The sequence below is a fragment of the Bufo bufo genome, chromosome 6 (assembly GCF_905171765.1).
Source record: "Bufo bufo chromosome 6, aBufBuf1.1, whole genome shotgun sequence".
NCBI classification, from domain to species: Eukaryota; Metazoa; Chordata; class Amphibia; order Anura; family Bufonidae; genus Bufo; species Bufo bufo.
In genome coordinates this window covers 387351261-387364432 of record NC_053394.1, presented here as the reverse complement: position 1 = coordinate 387364432, position 13172 = coordinate 387351261, and positions in this window count along the sequence as shown.

Genomic DNA, 13172 nt, shown 5'->3' with positions numbered 1-13172 from the left:
TTCATCTCGATTCATAACAGGTTGTTGTGGTTGGTGCAGATGTTCAGGACTCCAGGTCAAGGGGAATCGGGTGAAGATATTTGGTTAAGTCCTGCATTTGATACAAAGTCAAAGTGAAGTACTGGGCCCTGGGGGTCCTGCCCATCTGCCAAAATCACAAAAGGAGGTGATTGTGATGGAAATGGTCTCTACTATAGTAAACTGTAGCTTTAAGGCAAGACTGTACTTTCTGAAGAATGCTTACCTTGAGATAAGATTCTGCAGAAGTTTAACTACTAAAATGCCATTAGTATAGTCTGGAAGTATTGCCTTATATTAATAACTAATCAAATTACTAGTTTCCACCTCATCACCACGACGCCTACTAGGAGATTGACCCCTGACCTCTGTAGGGGCAGGAACAGAGAGAGGGTTTAAATCCCCCCCTCCCACCACCAACACCAGTGTGTCCAAAATTACAGAGACAGAAAATAGGTGGTGAGAACACAAATAAGATAAATCGAGAGGGTATTAATTCATAACCTCCCAACTAAGAACTAAATCTAAGGGTAGGGAATATATGTGCCGTCGTGGTGATCTCGTGGAAACTGAATTACCGGTAAGTCTAAACAGAGAGAGGGTTTAAATCCCCCCTCCCACCACCAACACCAGTGTTTCCTGTCCCTACAGAGGACAGGGGCAGAGAGAGTCTCCCTGTGGGGAGATGAAGATGGTTAACCTTATAACACCTTACCTGGTGTTCCCCCTGCCCTCCTGCGGTCCTCGTACTAATGCTGGGCAGGGGTGAAGGAGGGAGGCCTCGCTCCATTACAATATGTGAGCCTGCTCCCGGGTTGCGATCTCCCGCCGGGCCTCCATGGCTATCGCCGGGTGCGTGCCTAAGCGCTTCAGGAAAGCGGCAGACGTCACTTCCGGTGGACGGGGAAGTGACGTCATTCAGGAAGCGTCTCCAATTCAAATTTCGGCGCCAGTCAAGTGCCGAACGTCTCTGCGGATACCTGAGTACCTCGGAGTGAGTGTGCCGTCATGTCGACCGAGCCCCGCTCCCCTGGAGACCCTTCTGTGCTGCCTGTCGTTAGTTCCCCTGTGGGGAAGCGGTACTTTGCCCTGTTACTTTGTTTTAGACACTGTACCAGGTTGCTTGTTCCTCCTCCTCCTCCACATCTCTGGCTTGGGGCTTCAGGCTATATATCTCCATGTATACTTAACATGGCTGATTGGGGTTATTCTTCCCAGGTCCCTAAGGAGGCTCAGAAAAAAGTCAGGAAGCAAGCTAAGTGTGTGTCCTGCCTCAAACGGCTTCCGGACGACTACCGCAACAGACTATGCAAGGACTGCATCTCTAGCGTTATTTCTGAAGAACAGCCTTCCTTCTTTGACGAGATAAGATCCATGATACATGAGGAAGTAAAATCCTCCTTATCCCAAATTTCCTCCTTACCCAGGGACCCACCTCCACCTAAAAAGCGAAGGGGACCATCTCCTTCTTTATCAGACCCGGAGGAGATTGGGGAAGATGCTTCATCATCCAGAGCCTGGGAGGACGAGGAGGCATCCTCTGATATTGAGACTTCAGAATCAGATAGGAAATTTTGTTTTTCATTGGACGAGATGCCAGACCTTCTAAGGGCTGTCCGGGCCACTATGGGGGTAGAAGAAGCCCCAAAAGCCCACTCTGTACAGAATAAAATGTTCGGGAGACTCCGGGTTAAAACGACCTGTGTGTTTCCGATCAATTAAAACATTCGAGATATGGTGCTTGACGAATGGTCCAACCCAGAGAAGCGCTTGGGGGTGTCCAGGTCCTTCAAGAATCGTCTATTATTTGACACTAATGAAGGGAAAATTTTCAACGAAACACCAAAAGTTGACATCCAAGTGGCAAAAGTCAATAAAAAATAAACTGCCTTGCCCTTAGAAGACACCTCCCAGTTGTGTGACCCCATGGATAGGAAGGCGGCAAGTCTTTTAAAAAAATTGTGGGAAACAGCCATGTTTAATTTAAAAAAACGAACATCGCAGCCACTTCGGTAGCAAGGTCCATGGGTTTGTGGCTAGGTGAGTTAGAATCTCACATCAGAGATAATACTCCTAGGGTAGAAATCTTAAAGTCCCTCCCCTTATTAAAGTCCACCACGGCATTTATGGCAGATGCCTCGGCAGAATCTGTCAGATTTGCTGCCAAAGACGCCGGTCTCTCCAACGCGGCCCGCCGGGCTCTGTGGATGAAGAGCTGGTCAGGCGACAACACTTCTAAAATGAAATTATGCTCCATCCCGTTCTCGGGGGAGTACGTCTTTGGCCCTGTCCTGGACCGTATCTTAGAAAAGGCTGCGGACAAGAAAAAGGGCTTCCCTGAGGAGAGACCCTATAAAAGGAAATATCCCTTTCGGCCCCCACTAGCCAGAACAAATCCTTTAGGGATAAAGGGAAGTCAGGACGCTGGAGCTATCCGAAAGGGGGCAGGGGTAGAAATAACCCTTCCTCCTCTCAAAACAAGTCTTCAGATAAACAATGACGCCAAAGTCGGGGGGAGATTGAAGAATTTTCTGACTCCTTGGGAGTCCATTACCCCGAATCCTTGGGTCCGGGACATCATAAAATTCGGATACCGAATCGAACTTTCTTCATCTCCCCCAAACCACTTCATTGTTACCAATCCAAACTCCCCCAATGTACGCAAAAAGACTCTGCAAGGAATTCAGAGCCTTCTGGAGATGGATGTGATAGTACAGGTCCCATCAACACAGCTAGGAGAAAAAAGAAGGCTCGTTCCGGACGATTATAAACTTAAAAGCCCTGAACAAATTCATAATTTATCGGAATTTCAGGATGGAATCCCTAAAGTCCCTGATTCCTTTAATAGGGAGAAATGCTCTGATGTGTTCAGTAGATCTTCAGGACGCTTACTACCACGTCCCAATCCATCCAGACTCCCAGAAGTTTTTGAGATTTGCCATCCAAGACCACAGGGGGGTAACCGGTCACTTCCAGTTAACGGCCCTTCCCTTTGGGATATCATCTGCGCCCAGAGTCTTCACGAAACTGGTGGTCGAAATGGTGGCCTTCCTGAGGCGCAAGGGTTTGGTGATTATACCATACCTGGACGATTTCCTCCTCATTGGAAATTCAGAGAACAAACTCAGAACAGACTTGTTAACATTGCTGTCTCTCATCCAAGATCTAGGGTGGTTGGTGAACCAAAGAAAATCAAATCTTGTACCTTCCAGCACTATCCAGTTCTTGGGTGTCGTCCTGGATTCCCGGGCTCAACATACCTTTCTCCCACCAGACAAGGTCAGAAACCTCCAGTTGAAGGTTCGACGGTTTCAGAACAGGAGGTCTTGTCCCATAAGGGAAGCTATGAGTCTCCTGGGTCTTCTCTCGTCCTGCATTCCATCTGTCCCATGGAGCCCCTGCATCCTGTCCCATGGAGCCCCTGCATCCTGCATTCCATCTGTCCCACTTTCGATCTCTCCAGTCATGGATTCTCAGGACTTGGAACAAGCAGCAGTCCTCTTTGGATCACAAAGTTCTGATCCCTCCAGCGGTGAAGATCTCCCTAGACTGGTGGAAAAGCACAAACAATCTGTCCTTGGGTGTTACCTGGGAGAAGACTCCTTACATTCAAGTGCTTACAGATGCAAGCGAAAAAGGATGGGGAGCGAAAGTGGGAGATCACTTCTTTCAGGGTTCCTGGATACCAACAATCCGCTCTCAATCTTCCAACTTCAGAGAGCTGGAAGCGGTTTGGAAAGCTCTGAAAGCTGCAGAATTCCTTCTAGTGGGTCGGCACGTAAAAATTCTTTCAGACAATACGACGACGGTAGCATACCTCTCTCACCAGGGAGGCACGAGATCGGAGAAGCTGATGTCTGTCGCAAGAAAGATCTTCAATTGGGCGGAGTCCCACGTGAGATCCATCTCCGCGATTCACTTGAAAAGGGTACTGAACGTGGAAGCAGACTATCTCAGTCGCCAGTTAACCACTTTCCATCCACCCATAGGATATAAACGTCCTATGGGTGGACTTCTATTTCTGAAAGCACGTTTTAAAACGTCCGTTCAGAAACAGCAGCTGCACGCTAATCGTGCAGCTGCTGATCGGGTTGCCCGCTGTCAGTGACAGCAGGGTAACCCAGAGAAAAGGCAGGGACCAGGTGTCCCTGCCTTCTGGATCGCTGCAGACACAGCGCTCACCGAGCGCTGTATATGCAGAGCAGAAAGCGCTATGCGCTTCCTGTTCCGGCCCGGCGGTCATGTGACCGCCGGGACCGGAGAGTGCAGGAGCTGTGTGAGGTCTTCTACAGACCTCGATCAGCCCTGCACTGAGGCTGTACATCGCTGTATTGCGCTGTACAGCCTCTCTGGGGGGTGCATTTCTTCTGTAACTGGGGCTACTATGTCAGCCCCAGTTATAGGAGAAATCAACAGTGAAAAAAAAAAAGAAAAAGTGAAGCAAATGTCCCCCAGAGGTCTTGTATGACCTTATGGGGGACGAAAAGTGTAAAATAAAATAAAAAAAAATAAAGGGTTGAAAAAATAAAATAAAAAAAAGTTTCACATGTAAAAAAAAAAAAAGTCCCCAAGTAAGAAATAAAAAAAAAAATTAAAAATAGAAAAAATAAAATAGACATATTTGGTATTGCCGCGTCCGTAAAAACCAGCTCTATCAAAATATAACATGACCTAACCCCTCGGGTGAACACCGTAAAAAAATAAATAAAAAAATGTCAAAACAAGCAATTTTTGTGACCTTAAATCACAAAAGGTGCAACACCAAGTGATCAAAAACGCGTATGTCCCACAAAATGGTACCAATAAAACCGTCACCTCATCCCGCAAAAAATGAGCCCCATCACAAGAAAATCTCTCAAAAAATAAAAAAACTATAGCTCTCAGAACATGGACACATTAAAACATAATTTTTTTGTTTCAAAAATGCTATTATTGTGTAAAACTTTAATAAATGAGAAAAAGTATACATATTAGGTATCGCCACGTCCGTAACAATCTGCTCTATAAAAATGTCACTTGACTGAACCCCTCAGGTGAACGCTGTCAAAATAAATAAATAGAAACTGTGCTAAAACAACCAATTTTTTGGTCACCTTGCCCCATAAAGTGTTATAATTAGTGTTGAGCGAACAGTTCGAGCATAGTTCGGGTCCGTACCGAATTTTGGGGTGTTCGTGACACGGACCCGAACCCGAACTTTTTCGTAAAAGTTCGGGTTCGGGTTCGTCGTTCGGCATGTATTTTGGCGCATTTTGAAAGGCTGCAAAGCAGCCAATCAACATGCATCATACTACTTGCCCTAAGATGCCATCGCAGCCATGCCTACTATTGGCAAGGCTGTGATTGGCCAAGTGCAGCATGTGACTCAGCCTCTTTATAAGCTTGTGCGCACGTCGGGACGTGCTCACTCCCGATGTGAATAGAACAGGGATAGACGCAGCTGATGCTAGGGCGAGAATAGGCAGGGATAATTGAATAACTGGAAGCAAATTTCTCTCCTCCACCTGTGATTCATCTGAACAACTGCAGCTGAGCTGCTTTTTTGATAGGGATTGGCTATTTTTAGAGTGGCCAGAGTGATTTTTCCATCCACATGTACCTGGGCTGACCGCCGGCCGCCATTTTGCGACTTGTAGTGCTGCAGCAGAAGCTGCCACAGTGTGCATTCCAAAGCTCCAAACAAGTCAGACATCTACACCTGGGATTCAGACCAATAGCGATTTAGCAGCACAGTCCAAGGCTATTTTTTTTAAAGGTTGTGCAGACCATTTTGTGGCACATGTTACTGGGCTGATAGGCGGCGGCCATCTTGGGACTAGTGCTGCAGCACAATCTCTCCCAACGTCCATTAATCACTGTAATAGTGGTCTGTGCCATAGAAATCCTACATCAGGGACTTGGGTGTGCTTGTGTCACCCCTACTAATACCAGTCCACCTGTAATCCATACAGTGAAAAGCCATAAAGTATTCCAGTGAGGGAATTTTTTTTTTATTTAAAAAAGGCCAAGTTAGTTTATCTGGCGTTCAATATACTAGATACAGTTAGGCCTGCGTTTCATACATCTGGAATTAGCAAACTAATGTGCTGGGGTTGGGAAAACATATATGTACCCATACTAGAATCTGTCAAAGAAAGCGGTACTCACATATAACAGTCATTCCATCTGTAATCCATACAGTCAAAAGACTGAAAGTATTCCAGTGAGGGAATTTTTTTTATTTAAAAAAGGCCAAGTTAGTTTATCTGGCGTTCAATATACTAGATACAGTTAGGCCTGCGTTTCATACATCTGGAATTAGCAAACTAATGTGCTGGGGTTGGGAAAACATATATGTACCCATACTAGAATCTGTCAAAGAAAGCGGTACTCACATATAACAGTCATTCCATCTGTAATCCATACAGTCAAAAGACTGAAAGTATTCCAGTGAGGGAATTTTTTTTATTTAAAAAAGGCCAAGTTAGTTTATCTGGCGTTCAATATACTAGATACAGTTAGGCCTGCGTTTCATACATCTGGAATTAGCAAACTAATGTGCTGGGGTTGGGAAAACATATATGTACCCATACTAGAATCTGTCAAAGAAAGCGGTACTCACATATAACAGTCATTCCATCTGTAATCCATACAGTCAAAAGACTGAAAGTATTCCAGTGAGGGAATTTTTTTTTTATTTAAAAAAGGCCAAGTTAGTTTATCTGGCGTTCAATATACTAGATACAGTTAGGCCTGCGTTTCATACATCTGGAATTAGCAAACTAATGTGCTGGGGTTGGGAAAACATATATGTACCCATACTAGAATCTGTCAAAGAAAGCGGTACTCACATATAACAGTCATTCCATCTGTAATCCATACAGTCAAAAGACTGAAAGTATTCCAGTGAGGGAATTTTTTTTATTTAAAAAAGGCCAAGTTAGTTTATCTGGCGTTCAATATACTAGATACAGTTAGGCCTGCGTTTCATACATCTGGAATTAGCAAACTAATGTGCTGGGGTTGGGAAAACATATATGTACCCATACTAGAATCTGTCAAAGAAAGCGGTACTCACATATAACAGTCATTCCATCTGTAATCCATACAGTCAAAAGACTGAAAGTATTCCAGTGAGGGAATTTTTTATTTATTTAAAAAAGGCCAAGTTAGTTTATCTGGCGTTCAATATACTAGATACAGTTAGGCCTGCGTTTCATACATCTGGAATTAGCAAACTAATGTGCTGGGGTTGGGAAAACATATATGTACCCATACTAGAATCTGTCAAAGAAAGCGGTACTCACATATAACAGTCATTCCATCTGTAATCCATACAGTCAAAAGACTGAAAGTATTCCAGTGAGGGGATTTTTTTTATTTAAAAAAGGCCAAGTTAGTTTATCTGGCGTTCAATATACTAGATACAGTTAGGCCTGCGTTTCATACATCTGGAATTAGCAAACTAATGTGCTGGGGTTGGGAAAACATATATGTACCCATACTAGAATCTGTCAAAGAAAGCGGTACTCACATATAACAGTCATTCCATCTGTAATCCATACAGTCAAAAGACTGAAAGTATTCCAGTGAGGGGATTTTTTTTATTTAAAAAAGGCCAAGTTAGTTTATCTGGCGTTCAATATACTAGATACAGTTAGGCCTGCGTTTCATACATCTGGAATTAGCAAACTAATGTGCTGGGGTTGGGAAAACATATATGTACCCATACTAGAATCTGTCAAAGAAAGCGGTACTCACATATAACAGTCATTCCATCTGTAATCCATACAGTCAAAAGACTGAAAGTATTCCAGTGAGGGGATTTTTTTTATTTAAAAAAGGCCAAGTTAGTTTATCTGGCGTTCAATATACTAGATACAGTTAGGCCTGCGTTTCATACATCTGGAATTAGCAAACTAATGTGCTGGGGTTGGGAAAACATATATGTACCCATACTAGAATCTGTCAAAGAAAGCGGTACTCACATATAACAGTCATTCCATCTGTAATCCATACAGTCAAAAGACTGAAAGTATTCCAGTGAGGGAATTTTTTTTATTTAAAAAAGGCCAAGTTAGTTTATCTGGCGTTCAATATACTAGATACAGTTAGGCCTGCGTTTCATACATCTGGAATTAGCAAACTAATGTGCTGGGGTTGGGAAAACATATATGTACCCATACTAGAATCTGTCAAAGAAAGCGGTACTCACATATAACAGTCATTCCATCTGTAATCCATACAGTCAAAAGACTGAAAGTATTCCAGTGAGGGAATTTTTTTTTTATTTAAAAAAGGCCAAGTTAGTTTATCTGGCGTTCAATATACTAGATACAGTTAGGCCTGCGTTTCATACATCTGGAATTAGCAAACTAATGTGCTGGGGTTGGGAAAACATATATGTACCCATACTAGAATCTGTCAAAGAAAGCGGTACTCACATATAACAGTCATTCCATCTGTAATCCATACAGTCAAAAGACTGAAAGTATTCCAGTGAGGGAATTTTTTTTATTTAAAAAAGGCCAAGTTAGTTTATCTGGCGTTCAATATACTAGATACAGTTAGGCCTGCGTTTCATACATCTGGAATTAGCAAACTAATGTGCTGGGGTTGGGAAAACATATATGTACCCATACTAGAATCTGTCAAAGAAAGCGGTACTCACATATAACAGTCATTCCATCTGTAATCCATACAGTCAAAAGACTGAAAGTATTCCAGTGAGGGGATTTTTTTTATTTAAAAAAGGCCAAGTTAGTTTATCTGGCGTTCAATATACTAGATACAGTTAGGCCTGCGTTTCATACATCTGGAATTAGCAAACTAATGTGCTGGGGTTGGGAAAACATATATGTACCCATAATAGAATCTGTCAAAGAAAGCGGTACTCACATATAACAGTCATTCCATCTGTAATCCATACAGTCAAAAGACTGAAAGTATTCCAGTGAGGGGATTTTTTTTATTTAAAAAAGGCCAAGTTAGTTTATCTGGCGTTCAATATACTAGATACAGTTAGGCCTGCGTTTCATACATCTGGAATTAGCAAACTAATGTGCTGGGGTTGGGAAAACATATATGTACCCATACTAGAATCTGTCAAAGAAAGCGGTACTCACATATAACAGTCATTCCATCTGTAATCCATACAGTCAAAAGACTGAAAGTATTCCAGTGAGGGAATTTTTTTTATTTAAAAAAGGCCAAGTTAGTTTATCTGGCGTTCAATATACTAGATACAGTTAGGCCTGCGTTTCATACATCTGGAATTAGCAAACTAATGTGCTGGGGTTGGGAAAACATATATGTACCCATACTAGAATCTGTCAAAGAAAGCGGTACTCACATATAACAGTCATTCCATCTGTAATCCATACAGTCAAAAGACTGAAAGTATTCCAGTGAGGGAATTTTTTTTATTTAAAAAAGGCCAAGTTAGTTTATCTGGCGTTCAATATACTAGATACAGTTAGGCCTGCGTTTCATACATCTGGAATTAGCAAACTAATGTGCTGGGGTTGGGAAAACATATATGTACCCATACTAGAATCTGTCAAAGAAAGCGGTACTCACATATAACAGTCATTCCATCTGTAATCCATACAGTCAAAAGACTGAAAGTATTCCAGTGAGGGAATTTTTTTTATTTAAAAAAGGCCAAGTTAGTTTATCTGGCGTTCAATATACTAGATACAGTTAGGCCTGCGTTTCATACATCTGGAATTAGCAAACTAATGTGCTGGGGTTGGGAAAACATATATGTACCCATACTAGAATCTGTCAAAGAAAGCGGTACTCACATATAACAGTCATTCCATCTGTAATCCATACAGTCAAAAGACTGAAAGTATTCCAGTGAGGGAATTTTTTTTTTATTTAAAAAAGGCCAAGTTAGTTTATCTGGCGTTCAATATACTAGATACAGTTAGGCCTGCGTTTCATACATCTGGAATTAGCAAACTAATGTGCTGGGGTTGGGAAAACATATATGTACCCATACTAGAATCTGTCAAAGAAAGCGGTACTCACATATAACAGTCATTCCATCTGTAATCCATACAGTCAAAAGACTGAAAGTATTCCAGTGAGGGAATTTTTTTTTTATTTAAAAAAGGCCAAGTTAGTTTATCTGGCGTTCAATATACTAGATATTGTTAGGCCTGCGTTTCATACATCTGGAATTAGCAAACTAATGTGCTGGGGTTGGGAAAACATATATGTACCCATACTAGAATCTGTCAAAGAAAGCGGTACTCACATATAACAGTCATTCCATCTGTAATCCATACAGTCAAAAGACTGAAAGTATTCCAGTGAGGGGATTTTTTTTATTTAAAAAAGGCCAAGTTAGTTTATCTGGCGTTCAATATACTAGATACAGTTAGGCCTGCGTTTCATACATCTGGAATTAGCAAACTAATGTGCTGGGGTTGGGAAAACATATATGTACCCATACTAGAATCTGTCAAAGAAAGCGGTACTCACATATAACAGTCATTCCATCTGTAATCCATACAGTCAAAAGACTGAAAGTATTCCAGTGAGGGGATTTTTTTTATTTAAAAAAGGCCAAGTTAGTTTATCTGGCGTTCAATATACTAGATACAGTTAGGCCTGCGTTTCATACATCTGGAATTAGCAAACTAATGTGCTGGGGTTGGGAAAACATATATGTACCCATACTAGAATCTGTCAAAGAAAGCGGTACTCACATATAACAGTCATTCCATCTGTAATCCATACAGTCAAAAGACTGAAAGTATTCCAGTGAGGGAATTTTTTTTTAATTTAAAAAAGGCCAAGTTAGTTTATCTGGCGTTCAATATACTAGATACAGTTAGGCCTGCGTTTCATACATCTGGAATTAGCAAACTAATGTGCTGGGGTTGGGAAAACATATATGTACCCATACTAGAATCTGTCAAAGAAAGCGGTACTCACATATAACAGTCATTCCATCTGTAATCCATACAGTCAAAAGACTGAATGTATTCCAGTGAGGGGATTTTTTTTATTTAAAAAAGGCCAAGTTAGTTTATCTGGCGTTCAATATACTAGATACAGTTAGGCCTGCGTTTCATACATCTGGAATTAGCAAACTAATGTGCTGGGGTTGGGAAAACATATATGTACCCATACTAGAATCTGTCAAAGAAAGCGGTACTCACATATAACAGTCATTCCATCTGTAATCCATACAGTCAAAAGACTGAAAGTATTCCAGTGAGGGGATTTTTTTTATTTAAAAAAGGCCAAGTTAGTTTATCTGGCGTTCAATATACTAGATACAGTTAGGCCTGCGTTTCATACATCTGGAATTAGCAAACTAATGTGCTGGGGTTGGGAAAACATATATGTACCCATACTAGAATCTGTCAAAGAAAGCGGTACTCACATATAACAGTCATTCCATCTGTAATCCATACAGTCAAAAGACTGAAAGTATTCCAGTGAGGGAATTTTTTTTATTTAAAAAAGGCCAAGTTAGTTTATCTGGCGTTCAATATACTAGATACAGTTAGGCCTGCGTTTCATACATCTGGAATTAGCAAACTAATGTGCTGGGGTTGGGAAAACATATATGTACCCATACTAGAATCTGTCAAAGAAAGCGGTACTCACATATAACAGTCATTCCATCTGTAATCCATACAGTCAAAAGACTGAAAGTATTCCAGTGAGGGAATTTTTTTTTTATTTAAAAAAGGCCAAGTTAGTTTATCTGGCGTTCAATATACTAGATACAGTTAGGCCTGCGTTTCATACATCTGGAATTAGCAAACTAATGTGCTGGGGTTGGGAAAATATATATGTACCCATACTAGAATCTGTCAAAGAAAGCGGTACTCACATATAACAGTCATTCCATCTGTAATCCATACAGTCAAAAGACTGAAAGTATTCCAGTGAGGGAATTTTTTTTATTTAAAAAAGGCCAAGTTAGTTTATCTGGCGTTCAATATACTAGATACAGTTAGGCCTGCGTTTCATACATCTGGAATTAGCAAACTAATGTGCTGGGGTTGGGAAAACATATATGTACCCATACTAGAATCTGTCAAAGAAAGCGGTACTCACATATAACAGTCATTCCATCTGTAATCCATACAGTCAAAAGACTGAAAGTATTCCAGTGAGGGGATTTTTTTTATTTAAAAAAGGCCAAGTTAGTTTATCTGGCGTTCAATATACTAGATACAGTTAGGCCTGCGTTTCATACATCTGGAATTAGCAAACTAATGTGCTGGGGTTGGGAAAACATATATGTACCCATAATAGAATCTGTCAAAGAAAGCGGTACTCACATATAACAGTCATTCCATCTGTAATCCATACAGTCAAAAGACTGAAAGTATTCCAGTGAGGGGATTTTTTTTATTTAAAAAAGGCCAAGTTAGTTTATCTGGCGTTCAATATACTAGATACAGTTAGGCCTGCGTTTCATACATCTGGAATTAGCAAACTAATGTGCTGGGGTTGGGAAAACATATATGTACCCATACTAGAATCTGTCAAAGAAAGCGGTACTCACATATAACAGTCATTCCATCTGTAATCCATACAGTCAAAAGACTGAAAGTATTCCAGTGAGGGAATTTTTTTTATTTAAAAAAGGCCAAGTTAGTTTATCTGGCGTTCAATATACTAGATACAGTTAGGCCTGCGTTTCATACATCTGGAATTAGCAAACTAATGTGCTGGGGTTGGGAAAACATATATGTACCCATACTAGAATCTGTCAAAGAAAGCGGTACTCACATATAACAGTCATTCCATCTGTAATCCATACAGTCAAAAGACTGAAAGTATTCCAGTGAGGGAATTTTTTTTATTTAAAAAAGGCCAAGTTAGTTTATCTGGCGTTCAATATACTAGATACAGTTAGGCCTGCGTTTCATACATCTGGAATTAGCAAACTAATGTGCTGGGGTTGGGAAAACATATATGTACCCATACTAGAATCTGTCAAAGAAAGCGGTACTCACATATAACAGTCATTCCATCTGTAATCCATACAGTCAAAAGACTGAAAGTATTCCAGTGAGGGAATTTTTTTTATTTAAAAAAGGCCAAGTTAGTTTATCTGGCGTTCAATATACTAGATACAGTTAGGCCTGCGTTTCATACATCTGGAATTAGCAAACTAATGTGCTGGGGTTGGGAAAACA